General features: G+C 38.2%; 1 long non-coding RNA gene across 1 annotated transcript; it reads left to right on the top strand.

The window, feature by feature from the left end:
- Nucleotides 1-3,854: 3,854 nt before the first annotated feature.
- Nucleotides 3,855-27,347, top strand: LOC113613473 (uncharacterized). The gene is made up of 3 exons (XR_003430270.1): nucleotides 3,855-3,901; nucleotides 16,997-17,071; nucleotides 27,285-27,347. It is a non-coding gene; the product is annotated as an uncharacterized LOC113613473 (long non-coding RNA).
- The last annotated feature ends 25 nt before the right edge of the window (nucleotides 27,348-27,372 follow it).

Here is a 27,372-nt window from a genome sequence, read left to right as displayed (position 1 = left end):
TACAGTGAATTTCTGCATGTTGAACAAGTTAAGGTGCATAGTTTTTTATATATATGCTGCTGGATTCCATTTGCTAATATTTTGTTTTGTATTTTTGCAAAAATTTTCATAAAGTATATTGTTTTCTTTTTTTTCACTTTAACCTACCTATGTCATTATATTTGAGGTGAATTTCTTGTAGACAGAATATAATCTCATGTTTTTATTCTTTCTAAATCCATCGTCCATCTGGCAATCTGTCTTTTAATCAATGTATTTAGAACATTTAATGTAATTATTGATATATTTGGATTTGGATGTACCATGTTATTATTTGTGTTCTGTTTTTCCCCTCTGATTTTTATTCCTCTGTTTCCCTTTCCTTCCTTTTTTTGGGTTATTTGAACATAGTTTAATATTCTATTCAATGATGCCTTTCATGAGCAGTGTTAGGACTCTTGGGATACTAATAGATTGAAGGCAAAATTGGGATGTCAGTCAAATATGTCATGGAGATCCCAGCCTCTCCTTTCCACAGCCTTTGCCAACTTCAGTGGCCCTAGAACACTCACTTTTTCATGCAGAAGGATTCCTGCATCCTTTTATACCTGGGGTGGATAAATTGGGTCCAGTCATATGTATCAACTATTATTAGAGTGCAATGCTGAGAGGATTGTTATGTTCAGAGGGAAATTGTGCTGGGTTCTATTAGTGATGTCTGTCGTGGTCTGGGAAAAGGGCAGTGGCAGCAAATATTCTGTTGTATTATTTGCCAACCTTTCTCCTCTTCTCACATAAAAATATTATCTGGAAAAATGTCTGCTATTGTCAGGTTTGTTGTTTTTTTTTTTTTGGTATAAATTTAAGGTAATTTGCTTCCCTTACATCACATCTGCTCTACCATCACTCTACTCTATAATTGTGGACTAAAGACCTGATCATCTATTAAAGGAATTTCTGGGGTCAGTGAACAGTTGTAGGAAAGTTGTGGAGAGAGGAAAGTAGTGGGTGCTGGTGGGTAGACTTTCCTTGAATCCTGCCATGATTCCTTTTACATCCAGTAAGGCTAATCATGTCGCTGTGTGTAATAACATGGGAGCCTTCCTTGACTGGAAGAGGAGATTGACAGACTCAAATGGCAGGCCAAGCAAATGATATGATGCCAGCCACGACACAGAATTTCTTAACAGGGTCGGTGGCTGCTATTACTGCATTGAAAAAGACACACAGCTTGCAAGAGCAGCCCAAGGAGTCTTGACCTCCATACAGAATGGGAAAAGCATCTGACTGGGAAGAGACTGAGCTAGACATACGTGAACCATCTTAGGAGAGTAATTAGAAGTATGGGCTTTGGAATAACACACACTTGACTATGAATTCTGGATTTACGACTTATTAGTTGTGAGACTGAGGGTAAGTTGCTACTTCTCTGATACTTGGTTTCCTCGTCTGTTAAAATAGGATAATAACATTTACCCACTTCTCTCTCTGGGTGATGCTGGAGACCACCTGACATAATGTGAAATAAAAGATGCCTGGCACAGGCAGTAGATACTCAGTGAATGTTAGCTTTTTATTATTCTTAGGTTGTGTTATGGGTATCAATAGTCACTGCTTACCTTGCTTCTTCTGACAGGGTGCAAGCAAGGGCAAAATCATGGGTATGACCTTTCTTGGATGGGCAAAGGAGTCATCATGTTTTTCATGCTGAGACTATATCAATTCCTTATGTCTAATGTTACCAGAACTAACAATGATTTACTTTTTTAAAAAGTGCCATGAAATTCAGAGCAACTCTTAATTGTGAGTCTCTTTCTTTAAAACAAAAATTTCACCTAAGCAAATGCTAATATTTCAAGAAAATTCTTTGAGGGATTTTAATTGACACATATAAATGCTGTAGTTCAATTTGCATTTAAATAGGCATCCTTAATATTTCCTTTTAAATGGGCTTTATTTTTCTCTTGTGAAACTAAAAATTGATTTCTTCTTTTTAGCAAAATGTGTGCCTACTAGGGTTCATGGTTAAGAGATGTGGTACAGCTGTTCTTTTATTTTTCCCACTCTCTGGAAATAGCCTTATCAGAGCAAGCACAAGTGAACAATAGAAATAATATTTTTTTAAAAAAATGTGTTTCTGCAAGAGATTGATTGGTGGTTTAACAAAGACTGACATCAGCATGACATTCTCTCCATGAATCCACAAGGCTGCACAAAAAAATCTCCCCTATTTACAAGTAGAGTCAACCTTCCATCTCTGATTTTTGCTTGATGCCACAGTGTCTCTCTTAAAATACATTGCAGGGACGGGCTTTCTTTGCCATTTTATACTGGGATGGGAGAGTTCCCTGAGAAAGCCTCTGGTAGTGGAATTTCGGGAAGTAGAGTCCTCATCCGCAACTTATTACCAAAGTAACTCTTGAACAGGTGTTTGGCACATGTTCCCAGTCTCCTGAGAATGGGAACCACAGTGCAGAGCTTGGAATTTATTGAGGTTCTTTACTCAAGTCTGACTTTAGGTCTGCTAATGATCTGTGACAGGAAATACTAGGGGCTCACCCAAATCCACGTTCTCCTCTTCATTCTGGGCACACAGCTAGACTGTGTTTCCCTGCCTCCCTTTTAGTTAGGTGTGGTCATGTGCCTGAGTTTTATCTGAAGCTGATATGTCCTCCTTCCAGGCTTGGTCCATCTAAATTTCCCACAAGTTCCTTTCTCTTTTCTCCTTCTGGCTTGTTAGAATGAGTTGACTCCCAGGGCAAACTTAGAAGCCACCTGTTGAATACGGCAGCACCTCCATCAGCTTGGGCTCCCTGAATGACTATTTGGCCAACCTGCTCACTTGCTCAGTCCTGTTTCATGAGCAAGAAATAGACTTCTATTGAGTTTGAGCCATTATACATTTGGCGGCTTATTTGCTATAGCAGTTAACTTATCCTAACTATAACTTGCTCTTTTCCTACACTTTCAGTCACAATATATATTTTAACAGGGCTGTGAGTGCTGCTGACACAGGGCCAGTACTCCTTTAAACAACTGGTATAACTCTTAATCCTCATGCATCCTTTTCTCTGGGAATCTGAGGTCTAGGTTATTGTCCAGTGATGCTAAAGCAGTTCTTTCTCAGAATGTATGACATTTCCATCCCACCAATCACTTTGAGGAAACTTCTCTTCTTGAAAACAGTCAGAACAATTCAGTTGTTCAACCACTCATTCATTTCACCATTTGATGAGTAAATTATCCATTCACTTGATTATCTATTCAAAAAAATATTCAAGGCTTGGAAGGCAGTTTACAAGATTAATAAGATACAACAAAGCAGCCTATGAAAACCAAACTGGGAGTGAAAGAAGAAAGAAAAACAAGGGTAGAATCAACAAAATGGAGCCAGAAATATTAGCTAACATACATAAGGGCTTGTCTCATTAGCCCCTGCCCTCTCTGACATCTTACTCCTGAAGCTGCTTCTGGCTGCTTCCTCTCACCTCCTTCTTCGTAAATCCTAATTTCTTGGGAGACCATTTCTTTAAACATATTCTGATGGCCCCAAGTTTCCATCTCTTCCTATGGGATCCTTGGTGGCATGATTTCAGTCAGGCCGCTGGACAGTATGGTTTGGGAAGCCTTAACTTGGGAAGTCATTTTTCTTATGACTCATGGGGCTGAGTATTTTTTCATAAACTACAGTTATTTTCCATTTATACTTTTTTTAAAGATTTTTTTGATGTGGATAATTTTTTAAGTCTTTATTGAATTTGTTACAATATTGCTTCTGTTTTATGTTTTGGTTTTTTTGGCCGTGGGGCATGTGGGGTCTTAGCTCCCCGACCAGGGATTGAACCCGCACCCCCTGCATTGGAAGGCGAAGTCTTAACCACTGGACTGCCAGGGAAGTCCCTCCATTTACACTTCTCATCTTGTGAGTTTTTATTCTAATATATTACTGATTTTTCTATTGAGCTTCTTTCTTTATTGATGTATAGGTGTTCTTTGCATATGAACAATATTAATCACATTTAACATGTTACAAATATTTTTCCCAGTCTGCCTTTTGTCTTTTGAAAAATATGTATGCAAGTTACATAATTATTTTGAATTGTTCATTTTTCTTTAAACCTTTATTTTTTGAGCAGTTTAGATTGACAGCAAAATTGAGGGGCATATACAGAGATTTTCTATAAACTCCCTGTTCCCACATACACATAGCCTTCCCCATTACCAAAGTGGTACATTTGTTACAACTGATAAACTTACACTGACACATCATTATCATCCAACATCCATAGTTTACATTAGGGTTCATTGGTGTTGTTCACTCTATGGGTTCGGACAATTGTATTTACCATTATAATACCACACAGAGTAGTTTCACTGCCCTAAAATCCTCTGTGCTCTGCCTATTCATCCCTCCCTTCCTCCAACCCTTGGCAACCACTGGTCTTTCCACTATCTCCATAGTTTTGCCTTTTTCAGAATGTCATATAGTTGGAATCATGCAGTATGTAGCCTTTTCATATTGGCTTCTTTCACTTAGTAATATGTATTTAATTTTCCTCCACTTCTTTTCATGGCTCAATAGCTTATTTCTTTTAGTGCTGAATAATATTCTATTGTCTGGATGTAACACAGTTTATCCAATCACCTACTGAAGGACATCTTGGTTGCTTCCAAGTTTCGCCAATTATGAATAAAGCTGCTACACATGTCTATGTGCAGGTTTTTGTGCAGGTAAATACCAAGGAGTGTGATTGTGGATCATATGGTAAAAGTATTTTTAGTTTTGTAAAAAAACCACCTAACTGTCTTCCGAAGTGGCTTACCATTTTGCATTCCCACCGGCAATTTGTGACAGTTCCTATTGCTCCACAAACTCACCAGCATTTAGTGTTCTCAGTGTTCCAGATTTTAGCCATTCTAACAGGTACATAGTATATCTCATTGTTGTTTACTTTGCGTTCCCTAATTACATATGATGTGGAACAGCTTTTCATATGTTTATTTTTCATCTGTATATGTTCCTTGATGAGGTGTCTGTTTAAGTTCTTTAGCCCATTTTTTTTTTTTTTTTTGTGGTATGCGGGCCTCTCACTGTTGTGGCCTCTCCCGTTGTGGAGCACAGGCTCCGGACGCGCAGGCTCAGCGGCCATGGCTCACGGGCCCAGCCGCTCCGCGGCATGTGGGATCCTCCTGGACCGGGGCACGAACCCGCATCCCCTGCATCGGCAGGCGGACTCTCAACCACTAGCGCCACCAGGGAAGCCCCTCTTTAGCCCATTTTTTAGTTGAGCTGTTTTCTTATTGTGGAGTTTTAAGTGTTCTTTGTGTATTTTGGATAGTAGTCCTTTACTGGATGTGTCTTTCTCAAATATTTTCTCTCAGCCTTTAGCTGGTCTCCTCATTCTCTTGACATTGTCTTTTGCAGAAGTTTTTCATTTGAATGAAGTCCCTCATCGATGATTTCTTTTGTGGATCATGCTAATGGTGCTATATCCAAAAAGGCATCAACCATACCCATGGTCATTTAGGTTTTCTTCTATATTATCGTCTAAGAATTTTAGAGTTTTGCATTTAAAATTTAGGTCTATGATCCATTTTAAGTTAATTTTTTGAAGGGTGTAAAGTCTTGATTCAATTTTTTTTTTAAAATGTGGTTCTAGTTCTGGGCTCCCTATTCTGTTCCATTGATCTAGTTATATATTCTTTTGCCAGTTCCACACTGTCCTGATTACTGTAGTTTTACAGTAAGTAAAGTTGAGTAGCATCAGTCCTCCAATTTTGCTCTTCTTCAATATTGTGTTGGCTATTCTAGGTCTTTTGCCTCTTCATGTAAACTTTAGAATCAGTTTGTTGATATCCATAAAATAACTTGCTGGGATTTTTATTAGAATTGCATTGAGTCTGTAAATCAGGTTGTAAAGAACTGACATCTTGACAATATTGTCTTCCAATCCATGAATATGGAATCTCTCTCTCTATTTAGTTCTTTGATTTTGTTCATGAGAATTTTGTATTTTTTATCATATAGATCTTATACATATTTTGTTAGATTTATACCTAAGAATATTATTTTGGGGGTGCTAATATTAATGGTATTGTGTTTTTAATTTCAAGTTATACTTGCTTATTGCTGGTATATAGGAAAATGATTGGCTTTATCTATTAATTTTGTATCCTGCAACCTTGCTCTAATTACTCATCAGTTCCAGGAGTTTTTGGTTGATTCCTTCAGATTTTCTACACAGGTGATCATGTCATCTGTAAACAAAGACAGTTTTATATCTTTCTTTCCAATCTGTATACCTTTTACTCCCTTTTCTTGTCTTACTACATTAACAAGGACTTCCAGTACAATGTTGAAAAGGAGTGGTGAGGGGGATATTTTTGTCTTGTACCTGATCTTAGTGGGAAAGCTTTGAGTTTCTCATCATTAAGCATGATATTTTTACCAGTGAAATGGCAATTCTTTGGTTCTTGTCCTCTCGAGGGAAAGAATTCAGTAGAGAGTTGTAGAGCAGTTTTAAGCAGCAAGAGTTTTATTGAGCAAAGCGAAAGTATGCTCTCGAGAAAGGATGAGAATGGGCTGTCTGGAAACCAGAAGAAGCCCTGCAGTGAGCGTAGGGTTGGGTTTTTTAGAGTGGTGGCAGTCCCTCCCCACATCCTATGTCATCTGACTCACAAGTTGATTGACAGTTTTAGGTTTTATCAATATAACCTTTCCCTTAGTGGGCAGGTGCTTATGCATAAGCACCCAAGCAAAACCACGGGGGCGAGTGGTGGTGGTGGGGATACCGTAAATATGGCATTATTGGCCCCGGGTTACCTTGAGTCACCTTTTAGGTCTTGGTGCACCTGTACCAATCTGTGTTGGTGGTTTTATCTTGCTTAGTCCTGATAAGGCTGGAAATTAAGTGGTGGTCCTTGACTAGAAAAAGGAAGATTTCTGGGCATGTTCTGATTACCAGTGTCCAGGTTGGGGAGGGAAAGATGAGAGCCCTTCCAGAATGCAGCAGGACCCACTCATGTCTGACTAGCTACCTAACAATATTAGGTGTAGTTTTTTTTTTAACAGATAATCTTTATCCACTTGAGGAAGTTTCCCTCTATTCCTAGCTTACTGAGAGTTTTTGTCATGAATAGGTTTAGATTTTATCAAATGATTTTCTACATCTATTGATTTAATCATGTGGTTTTTCTTTTCTTTTCTTTTTTTTTTTTTTTTTTAGTCTGTTGGTGTGATGGATTACATTAACTGATTTTCAAATGTTGGATCAGACTTGCATACCTGGGGTAAGTCCTACTTGGTGGTTATGATATTATGATTTATAGGAAATATATATTTGGTCTTAGTCCCTATTCTGCCACAGAAATCCTAAAACCTTCAGAATTTCCTAGGTGATGAGAGTGATAAGGGTGACTTTTGTTATGTTAATGAGGTCACTTTTGGAAATCACCTAAGGATGGGTGGGGGTTTGTTGCTGAGGAAAGCAACCATGTGATCAGAGGGTTGGAATTTTCAGTCCCACCCTTCAGACCTCTGGAGAGGAGAGAGGGGCTGGAGATTGAGTTCAATCACCAATGACCAATGATTTAATCAACCATGTTTGTATAATGAAGCCTCCATAAAACCCAAAAAGAGGGGGTTTGGAGAGCTTCTGGATTGTAAACATGTGGAGAATTAGGAAGAGTGGTGTGCTCAGAGAGCATGGAAGTTCTTTGCCCCTTCCCCATACCTTGCCCTATGTATCTCTTCCATCTGGCTGTTCATGAGTTATATCCTTTGTAATAAACTGATAATCTAGTTAGTAAACTGGTTTCCTGAGGTCTGTGAGCTACTTTAGCAAATTAATCAAATCCAAGAAAGGGGTCATGGGAAACTTATTTATAGTCTGTCTGTTGGAAGCACAGGTCACAATCTGGACTCACAGTTGTCATCTGAAGTGGAGGCAGTATTGTGGGACTGAACTCTTAACTTGTGGAATCTGATGCTATCCCTGGGTAGATAGTGTCAGAATTGAGTTGTCTTAGAATTGAGTTGAACTGTAGGACTCCCAGCTGTCAGAGAATAGCTTGGTGTGGGGGTAAAACCTGCACATCAGAATTGGTATTGTGGTACAGAATTATTTTTATACTTCTTTGGATTTGATTTGCTAATATTTTGTTGGAGATTTTTGCATTTATTTTCATGAGGGATATTGGTTTGTGGTTTTCTTTTCTTGTAATGTCTTTGTCTGGTTTTGGTTTTAGGGTAATGTTGGCCTCATAGAATGAGTTAGGAAGTATTCCTTCTGCTTTTATCATCTGAAAGAGATTATAGAGAGTTAGTATAATTTCTTCCTTAAATGTTTGGTAGAATTCATCAGTGAATCCATCTGGTCCTGGTGTTTTCTTTTTTGGAAGGTTATTTATTATGGATTCAACTTCTTTAATAGATACAGGCCTGTCAGATCATCTATTTCTTCTTGTGTGAGCTTTAGCAAATTGTGTCTTTCAAGGAACTGATTCATTTCAGCTAAGTTATCAAAGTTGTGGGCATAGAGTTGTTCATATTATTCCTTTAATATCTTTTTCCATGGGGTCTGTAGTAATGTCCCCTCTTTCATTTCAAATATTGGTAATTTGTATCCCCCGCCCCCCCCTTTTCTTTTCTTAGTTAACCTGGCAAGAGGCTTATCAATTTTACTGATCTTTTCAATTTTACTACCTTTTGGTTTTGTTGATTTTCTCTGTTGATATCTTGTTTTCAATTTCATTGATTCTTTACTCCAATTTTTATTATTTCTTTTCTTGTGCTTACTCTGGATTTAATTTACTCTTCTTTTTGTAGTTTTCACAGTTGGAAACTTAGATTGCTGATTTTAGATGTTTCTTTTTTTCTAATATGTGTATTCAATGCTATAAATTTCCCCCTAAGCAGTGCTTTTGCTGCATCCCACAAATTTTGATTATTTTTGTTTTCTTTTTCATGTAGTTCAAAATATTTTAAAATTTCTCTTGAGATTTCTTCCTTGACCTATGTGCTATTTAGAAGAGTGTTGTTTAACCTCCATGTATTTTGGGATTTTCCAGGTATATTTCTGTTATTAATTTCTAGTTTAATTCCAGTGTGGTCTGAGAACAGACATTATATGATTTCTGTTCTTTTAAATTTGTTAAGATGTGTTTTATGGCCCAGAATGTGGTCTGTTTTGGTGAATGCTCTATGTGAGCTTGAGAAAAATGTGGGTGTCCTGCTGTTGTTGCAAGAAGTAGTCTATAGAGGTCAATTATATCCAGTTGATTAACAGTATGGTTGAGTTTAACTACGTCCTTACTGATTTTCTGCCTACTGGATCTGTCTATTTCTGAGGGGTGTTGAAGCCTCCAACTGTGATAGTGGATTCATCTATTTCTCCTCGCAGTTCTATCAGTTTTTGCCTCATAGAGTTTCAGCTCTGTTTTAGGTACATACATGTTAAGAATTGTTATGTGTTGTTGGAGAATTGACTCCTATCTTGTTATGTAATGCCCTTCTTTATCCCTCGTGACTTTATTTTTTTTAATTTTTTGGCTGCGTTGGGTCTTCGTTGCTGCGTGCGGGCTTTCTCTAGTGCAGCAAGTGGGGGCTACTCTTCGTTGCGGTGTATGGGCCTCTCACTGTGGTGGCTTCTCTTGTTGTGGAGTATGGGCTCTAGGGCACACGGCTTCAGTAGTTGTGGTGTGCGGGCTCAGTAGTTGTGGCTCGCGGGCTCTAGAGAGCAGGCTCAGTAGTTGTGGCACATGGGTTTAGTTGCTCCATGGCATGTGGGATCTTCCCAGACCAAGGGTTGAACCTGTGTCCTCTGCATTGGCAGGCGAATTCTTAACCACTGCACCACCAGGGAAGTTCCCTGATAACTCTCTACTTTGAAGTCTGCTCTGTCTGACATTAATATAACCACTCCTGCTTTATTTTGATTAGTGTTAGCCTGGTATATTTTTCTCCATTCAAGTACTTTTTTTTTTTTTATTTTTTTGCGGTACGCGGGCCTCTCCCGTTGCGGAGCACAGGCTCCGGACGCGCAGGCTCAGCAGCCGTGGCTCATGGGCCCAGCCACTCCACGGCATGTGGGATCTTCCCAGACTGGGGCACGAACCCATGTCCCCTGCATCGGCAGGCAGACTCTCAACCACTGCGCCACCAGGGAAGCCCCATTCAAGTACTTTTAATCTGTATGTGTCTTTATATTTAGAGTGGATTTCTTGTAGACAACATATAGTTGGGTAGGTGATTGATCCACTCTCACAATTCCTATTTTTTAATTGGTGCATTTAGGCTATTGGTATTCAAAGTGATTATTGGTATATTTGGATTAATGACTACCATATTTGTTACTGTTTTTTATATGTTCCCATTTTTGTCTTCCACTCTTTTTTCTGCTTTTTGTGGTTTTAACTGAGCATTTTATATGATTACATTTCCTCTTCCTTCTTAGCATATCAGTTATACTTCTTTTTTTATTTTTCTTTAGTGGTTTCCCTAGAGTTTGCAATATACATTTACAACTAATTCATATCCACTTTCAGATAACACTATTCCCATTTATAGGTAGGTTGAGTACCTTATAATAACAAAATAATATTAATTCTTTCCTCCTATCCCTAGTATCATTGCTGTCATTCATATATACATCTATATATATATACACACACATATATACATACATACATATATATGAATATATATAGGCATATACAAGCATATAAATATACATAACTGAATACACTTTTGCTATTATTATTTGGTTAGATCAATTAAGAATAATAAAAATGGGTGAAGGGGATCAAAAGGTACAAATTTCCAGTTATAAAATGAATAAGTCATGGGGATGTAATGTACAGAATGCTGACTATAGTTAATAATACTATATTGCATATTTGAAGGTAGCTGGGAGAGTGGATCTTGAAAGTTCTCATCATGATGGGGATGAATGTTAACTGGACTTACTGTGGTGATCACTTTGCAATATATACAAATAACAAATCATTACACTGTATACATGAAACTAATGTTCAATTATACCTCAATAATATAGTTTTACTTTCACTTTTCCTTCTTCAGTGCTCTTCCTTACTTTATGTAGATCAGAGTTTCTGACATATTTTTTTTTCTCCACTCTCTTCTTGCTTGCCTGGTTTCTGAGAAATCGGGTTTAATTCTTATCATTTCCCCTCTGTAAGTAAGGTGTTTCTTTTTCCCCCCTCTGGCTTCTTTCAGGACTTTTTCCTTTAGCTTTGATTTTCTGTAGTTTGAGGTGGGCTGGAGTTGGGTATTTCTCTTTTACCATGTGGAAGGCTAGAGCTGACTCAGAAAGGTGATAATACTCCAACAGGTTAGATTCTGATTAACTAAGTTTCCCCTGAGAGCAGGCCTTGTTAAGAAGAACAAACTGTTCTGGCATATTTCTTTTTCCTTTTTCTTTTTTAAAAATATTTATTTATTTGGCTGCACTGGGTCTTAGTTGCAGCATGCGGGATCTTCGTTGCTGTGTGCGGGATCTTTGTTGTGGCATGCGGGATCTTTTAGTTGCAGCATGTGTGCTCTTAGTTGCAGCATGTGGGATCTAGTTCCGTGACCAGGGATCGAACCCGGGCCCCCTGCATTGAGAGTGTGGAGTCTTAACCACTGGACCACCAGGGAAGTCCCTGGCATATTTCAATATGGTTCCTATTTCCTTCCCATTGCCAGAGCATGAGGGGATTTTCCTCTTAATTTACTGTGAGGACCTGGTAGAGCTTCTGGGGTAAATCTTACAAAAGTCCCCCTGTGACTGGGTCCCCTGATGTTTTACTCTCAGACTTGTCCATACCTAGCCTATAACAACTTGTCAATTACAGTTCAGATTTTCTTACCTGGCACTGTTCTTTTGGAGGTTTCCACTTATGAGTCTCCTCTGGTAAGCGGTGACACCCTGTATTCACCTGTCTGTGTCTCCAGTCTTGTGAGTAGCTATTTGCTCTGTGTCCTCATCTTTCTTAGAAATACTAGAAGAGTTATTTATGTTTCAGTCTGTTCTGCTTTTTACTTGTTAGAAGGGAGTGGCAAATTCCAAGTTCCTTACATGTGGAATAAGAAACCAGAGTCAAATTATTATTTTGCACTTCCTAAAATGTTCCATCACAACGTAAGATTGAATACTATAAAACTCCTGGAGGAAGACATAGACAGAACACTCTTTGACATAAATCGCAGCAGTAAGTTTTTGGATCTGTCTCCTAGAGTAACAGAAATAAAAATAAACAAATGGGACCTAATCAAACTTAAAAGCTTTTGCACAGCAAAGGAAACTATAAATAAGATGAAAAGAAAACTCTCAGAATGGGAGAAAATATTTGCAAGCGAATCAACGGACAAAGGATTAATTTCCAAACTATATAAACAGCACATGCAGCTCAATATTAAAAAAAACAAACAACCCAATCAAAAAATGAGCAGAAGACCTAAATAGACATTTCTCCAAAGAAGACATACAGATGGCCAAGAGGCACATGAAAAGCTGCTCAACGTCACTAATTATTAGAGAAATGCAAATCAAAACTACAATGAGGTATCACCTCACACCAGTCAGAATGGGCATCATCAGAAAATCTACAAACAAGTGCTGGAGAGGGTGTGGAGAAAAGGGAACCCTCTTGCACTGTTGGTGGGAATGTAAGTTGATACAGCCACTATGGAGAACAGTATGGAGGTTCCTTAAAAACTAAAAAGAGAATTACCATATGACCCAGCAATCCCACTACTGGGCATATACCCAGAGAAAACCATAATTCAAAAAGACACATGCACCCCAATGTTCATTGCAGCACTATTTACAATAGCCAGGTCATGGAAGCAACCTAAATGCCCACCAACAGACGAATGAATAAAGAAGATGTGGTACATATGTACGATGCAATATTACCCAGCCATAAAAAGGAATGAAATTGGGTCATTTGTAGAGACGTGGATGGACCTAGAGACGGTCATAGGGAGTAAAGTTAGTCAGAAAGAGAAAAACAAATATCGTATATTAACGCATATATGTGGAATCTAGAAAAATGGTACAGATGAACTGGTTTGCAGGGCAGGAATAGAGACACAGATGTAGAGAACAAGCATATGGACACCAAGGGGGGAAAGTGGGGGCAGGGGTGGTGGTGGTGGTGGGATGAACTGGGAGCTTGGGATTGACATATATACACTAATATATACAAAATAGATAACTAATAAGAACTTGCTGTATACAAAAAATAAAACAAAGTTCAAAACAAACAAACGAACAAATGGAACCAAATTAAACTTAAAAGTTTTGCATAGCAAAGGAAACCATAAACAAAATGAAAAGAGAACCTAAGAACGGGAGAAAATATTTGCAAATGATGCGATTTGCAAATGATGCAACCAACAAGGGATTAATTTCCAAATGTACAAATGGATCGTACAAGCTCAATATCAAAAAAACAAACAACCCAATCAAAAAATGGGCAGAAGACCTAAATAGATATTTCTCCAAAGAAGGCATATAGATGGCCAACAGGCACATGAAAAAATGCTCAACATCACTAATTATTAGAGAAATGCAAATCAAAACTGCAATGAGGTATCACCTCACTGGTCAGAATGGTCATCATCAAAAAGTCTACAAATAATAAATGCTGGAGAGGATATGGAGAAAAAGGAACACTCCTACACTATTGGTGGGAATATAAACTGGTATAGCCACTATGGATAACGGTGTGGAGGTTCCTTAAAAAACTAAAATTAGAATTACCATATGATCCTGCAATCCTACTCCTGGGCATATATCCAGAGAAATTTATGGTTATGGGGGAGGGATATATTAGGAAGATGGGATTAACATATACACACTATTATATATAAAATGGATAACCAACAAGGATCTATTGTAGAACAGAGGAAACTATAGTCAATATTTTATAATAACCTATAAGGGAAAAGAAACTGAAAAAAATATATATATGGGTCTAACTGAATCACTGTGCTGTATACCTGAAACTAACATGACATTGTAAATCAACTATACTTCAATTTTAAAAGTTTTTTTAAAAAGTCGCATCACAAGAAAAAAATTTTAACCAAGTATGGTGATGGATATTAACTAGACTTATTTTGATTATTTTGCAATGTATAAAAATACCAAATTATTATGTTATACATTGGAAGCTCATGTTATATGTCAATTATATCTCAATAAAAATATAAACAAGCATGTTCAGTTATATTGCTCTAGTTTTAGCAAATTTTTGTGTATAGTATTTTATAGTATAAAAGAAAATAAAATATTTTTTAAATTAACAAAAAAACAAGTAATACATTATATAGTTCTAATAAAATTCAAAGAAAACAGATTATATAAGAAAAATATCCCCTTTAATCTTCCCTCCTGTTGGGGGAAGGGAAAAAACACTTATCAGGAAAAAACACTTATCAGGTTGGTGTGTATACTTCAGGATATTTAATATTTTATTTTCCACACATTTACAGTTAAATATTCATATAGGAATCATATACATATATATGCAAAATTAGGACCATGTTGTATATATTTTTCCATGACTTATTTTTTCACTTACTGTATATTTGGAGAATTTTCCATGTTGTGTGTCTATATCTACATAAAAAATTACTGCATAATATTCCATTATATTGATGTAGTGAAGTTTATTTAACCATTCTTTTCTTTATGAACATTTATGTAATTTCCAATTTTTTATTATTGTAAATGATACAACAAAATTCTTCGTTTTACTTTGAACATTTTGGGAAGCATTTCTCTAAGATAGATATTTAGAAGAGGAATTGCTGGATATTTTAAACATTTAGAGATTTTTTACAAATCTGATGGGTAAAAAAATATCCTTTCCTCGTTTTAAAGTAGAATTTCACTGATTTCTAGTGAGATTGAGCACTTTTTCACATATTTATTGGCCATTTGTAACTTTTGTATTCTGCAACATTAATCTTTTGCTTTATATGTTATAAATATTTTCTTCCTGTTTCTCATTTGTCCTTTAAACTTTGCTTATGGTGTCTTTTATGGTTAGGTTTTTCTGCTTTATGAAGTCAAGTCTGCCAATCTTTCATTTTTTCACTTTTGGCCTAAGAAAATCTTCTTTACCACAAGCCCACAAACATATGCTCCTAGTTTTCCTCCACATAAAAATGTATAGATGAAGTGGACACAGCCTAGCTGTTCGGTCAACTCTTGCTCTTTTCCTTCTGAGCACATAGCCAGACTTCATATTCCAACCTTCCTTTCAACTGGGTGTGGCTGTGCTATTGAGTTCTGGCTGACAGAATGTGGACAGAGGCTAACGGAATGTGTGCCATTTTCCGTGACTTGCCTGTGCCATCTTTTATACTATTTTTCCTTTTGGTTGTCTGTAAGGAATATAACCCCCAGGGAGAAATGGGGAGCTACATTTTGAAGATGGTGGAACCACAATATGGAAAGTGCTAGGATTGGAATCACCTCTTGGAGAGGAGCTACACAATCAGAAACATGTGTTTTGACTTTTAAGCTGCTGAGATTTGGGGATTTATCTGTTACAGCCACTAAATACTTTAACTAATATATATTTCTGTATATACTTCTAATATCTACATTGTTAATACAATTGATAAAATAATTTATTCTTATGCTTGGTATGAGATAAGGATCTAACCAAATTACCCCTCTCCCAAAATGGACAGTCGATTTTGGGGGCTAATTTGTCTTTTATCTATGTAAAATGTTACCCTATGTAAAATGTTATTGTACCTTTGACTGTACCATACACAGTTGGCAATTTTCAGTCATTTGTGATCTCTAAAAACAGCAGTTTCAGTCCATTTAGTATTAAATTCTCTTGTACATATTAAAATGTTTATAGACTTTCTATCCTTGCCCATCGATGTTTCTTCACCAGTAGCATACTGTTTTAATTATTGTAGCTTTATAGTATGTTTCATATCAGGTAGGGCAAGGTGAACTTTAAAATCAGTTGGCCAAGTTCTACGAAAAATCCTGTTGAGGTTTTGAGTGGAATTGCATTATATTTGTATAGATTAATTTTGAGAATCAACATTTCTATAATATGGAGTTTTCTCAATTGGGAGTGTGACCATAAACAGGCAAGATAAAATTTGTCCACAAATAATTAAAAAATATATGAGTCACAGCTCTAGGGAAGCCAGAGGTTTAATGGCAACTGCTTGTCTCTTTCTAAACTATGGACATGAAGGGAAATTTACTCACCAGGGCCTTCTAAATTTTAACCTGTACCTGGTCTCCTCTGGTTTTTGTGAGAGAGAAAGGCTGCTGCTATGTATTTATTTATAAATTTTCTGCATCTCTCTACTAGGGTATAAGTACCATAAAATTAGGACTTTGCTTCCTTTATTTACTGTAGTATCTCCAGTGCTTGGAACAGAGCCTGAACCATGAATTCTTAAAAATTTAAAAAAAATTTTTTGTCAAAAGGGGAAATAATGAATATGAGGACTCTAGCCCTTAATGAGGTTGGTAATTTGCATCTAGCATCTGATACATAAGATGTAGGTCACAGCATAAAGGTGCTTGTTTCTTCTGGTTCTTATTATGTTCCCATGGCTGCATCTATTTAGCCATGCTTAATTGTTATGAAATGGTAATATATAAAATGGCTGTGATGATTAAAACATTCACAAGCATGGCCTTAGAATAAAAATTGCAATGAATGAACAAGGTTACTCACTGAAGCACTGTTTGCAGTAGCAAAAGATTGGAAACAACCCAAATGTAAATCAACAAGGACATAGTTTACAAAAAAAAAAAACAACTATGGCATATTCATACAATGGAATAGCATACAGCCGTTAAAAACAAAACAAAACCAAAGAAAAATTGATATGAAAAGATCTCCAGGATAAACTGCATTGTTAAGTTAAAAAAAAAAGTGTAGAGCGGACTATATAACATGCAACCTTTTGTGGAAAAAAGAAAAGGAAATAAAAATACATGTTCATGTTTGCTTCTAGATCCAAAGAAACTCTAAAATGATTAGAAGAAATGAATAAAAGTGATTACCTGTTGGAGTGGTGATGGGAACTGGGGTGAGTGTGACACTTCTTACTGTATATATATATATATATTTATTTATTTTTATTTTTATTTTTTGCGGTATGCGGGCATCTCACTGTTGCGGCCTCTCCTGTTGCGGAGCACAGGCTCCGGACGCGCAGGTTCAGCGGCCATGGTTCACGGGCCCAGCCGCTCCGCAGCATGTGGGATCTTCCCAGACCGGGGCACGAACCCGTATCCCCTGCATTGGCAGGCGGACTCTCAACCACTGTGGCACCAGGGAAGCCCCTTACTGTATATTTTTATATATTATTTGATTCCTGTACCTTGTGAATATATTGCCATTAAAATTAAATAAAATATAAAATATAAATGATGATAACAATTATATTTCATGTAAGAAATACACTCAGTCTGTTAGTTGGTACAATAAAGAAATGAAAATTGTTTTGGATTTGTACCCATTTGGGGGAATTGGTCTTTGGTATAGCTATTAAGTGTTTGCAGAAATAACATGTAAAGTTATGTAAGGTGACAGCAGCAGCAGCCAAATCAGAGTTCCTTGGTTGGTCCCATCTCATTCAGGAGGCTTTCTGGACCAGGCAGTTAGGGTTAATGTGCTTTTGTTCATCTTCTTTTCAGATTATAGGGCTCAGGGTACATCAAATCATTTTAGTGAAGCTTCTGTTTTGATGCAAAGTGTTTCAGCCTTGTCCTCTTAGTTCAAGTTAAATCAATTAAACATCTCTTAATAATTTCAAGGCAAATTGGTTTCAGAGAACTAGTAAGTGACTTGCCCACAGCTCACTTATTCACCAAATTAATTAAACTTGTTAACAAATGTAAAGTATAGAATTTCAAATATTGAGCAGTCTTGGCTGCCTTGGCCTGGTTCATTCATCTTCTTCATTAATATTAACTACTCTTTCCTGTGTGGTTAAATTTATGTTGTAAACAAAGTTGAAAAGGCTTTGCTTATGGTACATTTTAAAAATCAGATATATCTTTACCTAAAAAAAAGCATCATCATCAAAAGTATTATTGATTATGAACTGTATCAAGAGAATTTACATAAATTCGACCACTATCTTCTAGGGATTTACAGTGACAGATTTAATTTAAAATTGAAGCTAAATAATATAGATTCAATAGTTATTGTGAAAGTTCTCTGTGAAGTGCACCATACAAATGTATGGCATTTTGGGGCCATGCACTGTAATATAAAAATAATATTTTAAAAAGAAAATAACAGAGGATGAATGGGCAATTCAGGTTGGGGAAGATGGATGAAAGTAGTTCTAATAAACAGTCAGCTTTCAGCTAGATAAAAAGGCCCTATAAATGTTCAGGTTATTAACTGATACTCACCAATCACTTGGTAATCATGTACCTAATAAGAGTAAGCACTAATGGCTCAAGAAACTGCGAGTCAAATTATGAAGTTTTATTAAGATGTTTTCTCTGCTTGTCTTCAATTATTTAAATCCAGTCTAGTTTTCCTTCAAAAGTCTGGAGCTCCAGTTAATTTATGTGACTGGACATTTAAAAACAAATGTCCTCTCTACCTGTATGTACCATGATTGAGAAAGGGTACTGTATGTTTCCACAGTGCTTTGTTGAAACACAACCATTTTTCTAAACTTATTAAAATAATGTGCAACGGAAAGAGCCTTGTTCCTGGGCACTGAAACTTAGACAGCCTTCAAACTCCCATTTTCCTCACTCTCCTAGCCCACCTACTACTCCAGCTCCCTCTTCACTAGCTGTAAGGAAGCTCCCTTTCACTTTTACCTAAACTCCTTGGCAGTTGGACACAAACCAAGATCCCAGATCAAAGAAAGTCTAAGAGAATGAAGTATTCAGGGTCCATAATAATAATACATACAGGTATCCCTTGCTTTTCAGAAGTTCGCTTTGTGCCACGTCACTTTTACAAAAGACCTACATTAGTACCTGTTTTTGTTAACTAAAAGAAATCTGAGGAGTATTTTTGCTTTTACAAAAACTGGTGAAAAGCGAAAATAGCATCAGTGTTTTTTTGCAGTGAGCCATTATAGAGGCAGCATGTACCCCATCTCGAGCAGCAGAGTAGCACCACAAGCTCCTTCCCCAGGAACTACACTCTGCCTCTCAGCTTCAAGCTGCCATCGCTTTGTGTCTGTGAGCATCTGTGCTTTATCTCCATTTATTTTGTGCATCCCTGTCAGCAAGATGTGTCTTAAGGTAATTGATTCTTGCTTTACACCATTTCTGCTTACGAAAGTTTTGATAGGAAATCTTTACTTTCGGAGAGTGGGGAAACTTGTATTCAGCTTCTTGGATAATTATCATAGAACTGTCCCTAAACCTGGAATCTCAGGGGCCATTCAAGAAATAATCTCTTTCTGGTATCTGGTTGTCTGGGACTTATTTTATTTTGATGTGCAGCCCCTAGATATTATTCAGCATTGTTCAGGAGCCAGGTACAGCTACTTGTAAAAGGATGCATGATGAATAGCCTGCTACCTTTCCTGGTTGGGGATCTGGGACCTATAGCCACCGTCAGGCCTGACCACCATCTAACCTTCTCCCTCTCCATCTTCTACTCTTCCTTTTCTTTCTGCCTCTGATCTTCTTTCCTTCTCTATATTTATTTTCCTATGCAAAACTTACCTTTCCTTCAAGGCCCCAGTTGTATATCACCTTACTTTGAGAAAAAACACATTTTGATAGAACGAGCATTTAGGAATTTAATAACTTACCAGTGGGAATGACTCAGGTTAAAGTAATTATGAGCATTCCAAGTAGAGTGACTTTTTCCTTACGGGGTAGGTATTGTCTCATTAGAGTGGACAATGTACACATTTTAATTTCTTACTGTCTACACTCAGGGTGCAGTTATTTCTTAATTACCTACATGAGAGGCATCAACCAAATGAATAATTTGAAAACTGGCGTTGGAATGCACAGTACAATTTTTTTCTCCCAGAAGCTTGTTTTACTAATTACATTTGGTTTGAACGTGTATTAAAACAAATACTTCTCTAGAGTACATACAAAACTGCTTCTAAGGAGAGCAATCTAGAAATAGTTGGAACATGGGCAGAGGCCACAGGAAAATGAAAAATGCTCAGAATCAGAAGATTCAACATTTAGTCAATTATTTATTTTGTCCTTGCTATATTCCAAAGCAGATTTTGAGGTGGAAAAATAGCTGTGGCTCACACTGGGAGGATTATGCCTTTTGAGGCCCAAATATGATTCTAGCTCTTGTCCAGTGTAGCATTTTGCTGTCTGATGATAACAACAACAGTAATCACTCCTGGATGGCCCACAGTGTCAAGGAATGTGCTAAATTCTTAACATAGTTTACCTCATTTAATCCTCAAATTACTTGTTGTCCTAATTTTACAGATCAGGCTCAGAGAGATTAATTATCTTGCCCAAAGTCACACAGCTAGTACATGGTGGAACCCAGTTTTTGTGGCCTCACTGCCTGTGTTCCTAACACCTTCACCCTATTGCCTCTGATTTTGTTGACGATAAGCTATGCAGCTATGACTGCTTTCTATTAAAAACATCTGGGCATTTTTAAAGTGGCTGTCAGAGCCTGAAGCACTGTCTACATTGAACAGGAAAGAAGAAGGCTTTGTTGATGTCAAATTCTCCCATCTGAGAAAGGGGTTGTAATCATCTTACCAGGACAGTTTTGAGAAAACAAGTGGAACCCCAAACCTTTGATGATTGCCCAGACACACTGGTTCCAGAAAAGTGTAAAGTCTTCAGATACCTTTATATCCTCATGGTCTTGGCTTGACCAAAGGACCTGGCTGTGGAACTCCTTACCTAGAGTTGCTCCTTCCTGTTCACCATCGCATTCCTTGCCTTGTACTATCTGCTGCTAAATGGATCTCCCTCAATCAGCCATGGGCTGCGCCTCAGCCCTAGGATGGGAAGTACCTCTTGGTGGGCCTTACAATCCACGCTACTGCGTAGGCTCAGCTGTCCAGGTGGTCCATCTTGTCATTGTTCTCCCAGTTCAACGTCCTGAACTTAGCTACCACCCATCCTCCCCAGTTACGGTTGCTGAGGATGTAATAGTGTTTGACACCATCTGTGACCTTTGGCACAACTTCAACTCAAATGTACCCTCTTGGAGGAAAGTTCCTTAGTGCAAAGTCTTTACCTACACCTCTTTTTTCCATCCTGCTGCCTTCTATCCTCCAACTTCCTGTATCTTAATAGTCAAAGGCCAATAAATATTAAGTTTTAGCTCTTAGCTAATATCAATGTATCCTATAGTGGTGAGGTTTTTGGTAGTTACTCAAAATTGTTAGTCGATTGTATGCAGTTTTGTTTTTTAACGGGGGAGAAAGAACCGAACTTACAATAGCATGAATCTTCCTTAGCACGCACTTCCCTGCTTTGTGGAAATGGCTGTAACGATGCACAGTATCTAAATCATGTAGTGCAAATCACTACTTTGTCAAGAAGCAGGGACTTAATGCATGTGTTATTTTAAAATTGTTTTCAGCCTGAGATTGGCATACTTAATTGCTTTTTAAGTACCCTTGTTAAAGCATCAAGGATACTGTTGATGGTGTTTAAGCATCTTTGGGTGGGCTGCTGCCATTAAGAAGCAAGGTTGGCATTTTCCTCTCTAACCTCGAACTTGATGGTTTTAATATCTGGGCTATTAAATTTACACCAGGAAGAACTGGTGGATAAATCTTTTACCAAGCAATTTAAGTAAACAACAGAAATAAAGAAAAGGGTAAAGCTTTTAGCTTTCAGATAGCATATCCTCCAAGGACTGTCCTCTATTTTTGCGGTATTGCACGGAGTTGTTTGAAGCAGAAGATGCTATATTTGAGGTTGATTTTTTGTGGAATCAGCTTCTGAATTCAACTCTGAAGCGAATGCTTTGGCTTCAGGTGTAGTGTTGATGAATTACTGAAGAAATTTCAATTGGAGGTAAAAATCCTAAATATTCTTTATTTCTTTTTTGGAGGACAAGAATAAGTCCTTTGGGGAAAAAAAGAAAACAAAATAAAACTGACTTACTTTGCTTTGTTTAAAACTATTGCTTTGGTTTTTTCCCCACCCTAAGAGTCCAAGGGCCCTGTAAACATTCATCCTTCATTCAGCAAACATTCATGGGCCATCTACTGCTTTCCAAGTACTATTCCCTGTGCCAGGAAGTATGGAGATGATATTCCAGAAGGACACATCCCTGGGAGCTTCTCTGTACCCATTCAATGATAACTTACCTAAAGAAACTTTGGCTGAGACTAAAATGTCTTAGGAGAGTTGTGAAAAATAAAGATACAGAGTTTTTTCTTTGATACGCATTTCAACATGGAATCTATTTGAAGATGCGTTCCCATTTCTCTGTGGTAAGATATACAACAAAGGAACACAGGGTGTTTTTGGAGAACTTGCCTGCTTCCTGTTGTTGAAATAAAGTCTTATATGAAATAAAAGCACTATTCAAGTTTGGGATTATTGGTGACAAAGACTGTGTTATCTGTGACAGAGAAAATATGCAATTTCCCCCCTCAGGCATGATGTACATTTATTAGAGTGTTTATCAAATAATTTGGTTTTGCAATACATTATCAGAAATTAGTGAGGTTGGTTATGGACTTAATTATGCTTTTCTAAAAAATGATTTTAGTCTGCTCTCAAACATTTTGAAGTGGACCTTTCTTATACTCACCAAATTGTATGAAAGCACATTGCCCTCATCGCATAAGGGTCACAGGTGGAACGTAGCAAGGCTGAAATGAAGGGTAATGGAAAAATCCAGTACTTGTGTTTGCTACTTAAATGTCATGGCTGGGTAAATGGATTTATCTACTTCCTAGCGCTCGGCTTCTACTACATTAGTGTGGCAGCAATTAGAGAGGAGAGGTTGCTCTACAAATTGGCTTGGCGAACCATGTAGTTCATCTTTTTATTGTGGAAAACAGAAAAAATTGCTTCTAATCAATCCACTTCAACTTTTAGTCTAAAAATTATTTACCATCCCATCAGCTGAAAGCACCTATGAAATGTTCTATTTGAATCAACTGAAGGAAAGAGGTATTTGTATCAATAAGCTGATTACGGTTATGGGGGCAAAATCTTACTATGGAAGCAATAAAGAGACCGCATTATTATTGAGGTGTCCTTGCCAAATTGATTAATGCTTTTAGGAGAATTAATCTACATTTCAAATATAATTGGGCTCTTATTAACTAAATCAGAAATGTACCACTTCATGGCTGTGATGCTCAAAAGAAACAGGTTTTCTTCCAGAATAGAACATTATTCATTTTGAACTTTTTGTAATCTTTGCATCTGATTCACATGATTGATTAATCCCTCTGCTTTGTAATTGCCCTACGATGTAACATTTGAGGGTGCTTAGATGAAAGTTTATTATTCTTAATTTTTTCAGAGCGTAAATTAACAGAGAACTGATGTGATGTACAAGGAAATTTGACTCATTTCTACTTTGCCCATCAGCACACTCAAAGATTTTAAGAAGTGAATAAATGAATTACATTTCTAAATGAAATATAATCATCAGTTTGAGGTAGTACAAACTATAAGAGTATTGTCCTTTAAACTGTGCCTTACATAGCCAGCTTCATTGGGAAAACATGAAGAATCAGACAGCCTGTGCTGGAAACTGGGATGTTGTAGGCTGAGAAACCGTAGCCTCATTTGAGAAGAAACGTCACTCCCAGCTCCAAATCTGGTAAACATTGTTTGGCGTCTCAAAAGCCAAAGATTTCTAATGCAGCAGGAGTCCAAATTTCTGAACCAAAAATCTTAGCAGAGAAGACCAAAAAATCTGTTGAAACAAACTTTTTTTTTTCCCCCAACAAGTTCTAATTTTTCTCATTGGTGAAACTAAAATCATCTAAATTTTAAACATTTTTTTAAAGGTTGGTTCTTTAAAGAGGAAACTCTCTTCTTTTAGATGAATGTTAATTTCACAATGGAGGATTAGGCGATGTCTGCAGATAATGTCATGTCTTATTTGGGGTAGTGGTTTAAATTCCAGGCTTGCCTTTCAAAAGAAGCCCTTTAACCCTTGTAAAAAAAAAATAAATAGGGCTTCCCTGGTGGCGCAGTGGTTAAGAATCCGCCTGCCAATGCAGGGGACACGGGTTTGAGACCTGGGCCGGAAAGATCCCACATGCCGTAGAGCAACTAAGCCCGTGCACCACAACTACTGAGCCTGTGTTCTAGAGCCCGTGAGTCACAACTACTGAGCCCACGTGCCACAACTACTGAAGCCTATGCGCCTAGAGCCCATGCGCCGCAACAAGAGAAGCCACCTCAATGACAAGCCCGCGCACTGCAACGAAGACCCAACGCAGCCAAAAATAAATAAATAAATTTAATTAAAATAAATAGAACTCCATCTGAGAGGCCTCCCCTTTTGTGTTTTCTCCCTGACTTCCCCTTGTGCCTCCAAACAGAGACTACTTATGTGCTGGTTTATGCTTACAGAGAGATAGGAAGGAGCAGCTGGCTTTTGCTTTGATTTGAGCGCCATTCCTCTTTCTCATATCCTCTCTTCTTACCAGGGCCACATATGTTATTAACACTCAAATAAAGCTTGCTACCTCTTGCAATTTAAGAGGGTTTAGCCGAAGTGGACATTGTGCATTTGGTGCATATGAGACAGCCTGTATCCTGTTCCTTTAGTCCTCTACTCTCACCCAGACAGGACTCATTAGAAAACCGAAGGGCTAGGGTTCAGGAAGCAGGGAAGAAGAAAGGATGAGGGAAGGACTCCCAAGTGCAGTGCTTTATGCAGACTTAGGCCTCTTGGGTAACCTCATCCCTGTGGAAGGATGGCTGCCTAGAGGATTTTACATGGGGGTCCTGCTACTTGCTGGTTAGACCTGAACGTTGCCTTCCAGGCTTCCCCTGTCTTCAAGGGTTGTTTATATCTTTTGAATTTAGTTCCAAGTCACAACATCTCAGGGTCTCTGTTCCCTGCAAAGATGAGAAGATTGACTCAATGGATGACCTTCTTGGGTCCCTTCCAGTGCTAACATTTAATAACATTTAATCTTGCAAGTGCAGACCACCAATGTATCAAACATTCCAGAAAATACAAGGTGTGGATAATCAGAATTGAAAGGAAGGTCCCAAATCCACAATAGTACATGTTTTCTTTAACATTCTCTCCTGTGTACACACAGAGCTCAAGTTTTATTTGCTTCCAAGTCAGTCCTGCCCAAAGACCTGGTTCGCTCTCATTAAACAGTTCAGACACAAGCATCCCCCAGGGCAACAATGAACTGCGCATGTTCATAAATAAAACCGGTTTCCCACATTAAGAAATGACTGTTCTTTCTCACATCCTTGCTGAAATGTTTTGTTTGCTGAGAAGTGGGTGAGGGGGTGGGCAGAGAGGGCTATGAGAGGTTTCATGGGAAAATGTGCAAAAATATAAACAAAGATATCTGTGCTATTCATCTGCTAAGAGAGACTACAGCTAACTTGTATTTGTTTTGTAGGTTCCTTTCTTCCTTCTTTCCTTCCTTCCTTTTTTTCCCAGAAGAAATATCTCTGGCAGCAAATGCTTAGGCATCTGTAGAGGTCAGAACCTCGGTGCAGATCACTGAAAAAAAGGTCACGATAATATGCCTTGGGAATTCATTCCACTCCCCACCCGCAAAAGGTTTACTTTATTTTGTATTTCTCCTGGGTTAATTAAAAAATGAAAATAGTAGTAACATTATTGTCTAGCTCCTCCTCTCACACCCCATTAAGAGGGAGCTAGGTTGGGCAGGGGAGTGGTTGACACAGTTGATGACCACAGAGCACGGAAACTTCAGGGGGCTAATTGGAAGTCTCTTGGCTGGTGCGGGTCCTAAACCTTTCCTTAGACAGGAAGCGCTGTGAACCGGGAAACTGACCTGCACCAGCCAGGGACTGTCTGCAAACCACTATAAAGAGGACGATGTTCTGTGAGCTTGGAAACCCACGACACCTGGAAACCACAGGAATTAGGCCTGGCAGTTTTCGCTTCTTGAGGGCAAAACAAGGTCTCCAGTGCTCCAGTTAGAGCGCTTCTCTTTTCCTGCCCTTTCGGAGCCTTAACGTGCCTGTTCCGCCCGGGTGCAAGTTACTCTGGGCAGACCCTTCTTCTGATGTTACGGATCAGTGAAGGGGAAGAAGGAGGGAGAAGCTTCCCGGCCTCAGGCTGAGCGGTGCCAGAGAGACCTGACCTCCACCCAGGCACTTACCCAGCCCCTCTCATTGGCTAAAAAGAAAAAATGCTTTTACATACCGAATGGAGACAGAGGGTGGGATTGGGTTTGTCGGCCTAGGAGGAAGAGGAGGGGGCTTTACGAATTTATGATAACCTGAGATTGAAGGATTAATGGTTTTTCCTTGCCTTTTTGGAAAAAAGACTTGGAGCCTTCCTCCTCTTTTTGTTCCATTGACACTTCCAATTTTACATTGTGTGTGATTTCAGGTGAGGGACATTTCCTTAAAAACAAACAGCAAAAAAAAACACAACAAAATCTATATATAAAATTAAGTAAATAAATCACATGGCGTATTAAATTTAATTGAAAATCGAGTAACATTTTCCAAGTTTCACTATGGCAGCATTTAAAGGATTTTTTAAAAAAATTTATTTATTTATTTATATTTTTGGCTGCCTTGGGTCTTTGTTGCTGTGTACGGGCTTTTCTCTAGTTGCAGAGAGCGGGGGGCTACTCTTTGTTACAGTTCCCGGGCTTCTCATTGGGTGGCTTCTCTTGCTGCAGAGCACGGGCTCTAGGCACACGGGCTTCAGTAGTTGTGGCACTCAGGCTCAGTAGCTGTGGCTCATGGGCTCTAGAGAGTAGGCTCAGTAGTTGTGGTGCATGGGCTTAGTTCCTCCACGGCATGTGGGATTTGCCCCGACCAGGGCTCGAACCCGTGTCCCCTGCACTGGTAGGCGGATTCTTAACCACTGCTCCACGAGGGAAGTCCCTACTAGCAGGATTTTAATCTAACATTTAACCTAACAAAATCCTGTGATGCTCCTTGGGCGTGGTTTTACTTTTGAAAAACTTCCTTTTTCCATTTGGTAGGAAATTTCTGTGTTTATCATAAGCTTAATGCTAAGGATGGAGAATTCTGGTGAGTTTTATTTATTTATTTATTTATTTATTCATTTATTCATTCATTCATTCATTCATTCATTCATTCATTTATTTGCGGTATGGGGGCCTCTCACTGTTGTGGCCTCTCCCGTTGCAGAGCACAGGCTCTGGACGCGCAGGCTCAGTGGCCATGGCTCACGGGCCCAGCCACTTCGCGGCATGTGGGATCTTCCTGGACCGGGGCA

This window comes from Aethalodelphis obliquidens, unplaced genomic scaffold, assembly GCF_003676395.1.
Source record: "Aethalodelphis obliquidens isolate GAN/ISIS:26980383/991018 unplaced genomic scaffold, ASM367639v1 scaffold88, whole genome shotgun sequence".
Lineage (NCBI taxonomy): Eukaryota > Metazoa > Chordata > Mammalia > Artiodactyla > Delphinidae > Aethalodelphis > Aethalodelphis obliquidens.
The sequence above is the reverse complement of the archived record's forward strand: the minus strand, read 5'-3'. Positions and strand labels throughout refer to the sequence as shown.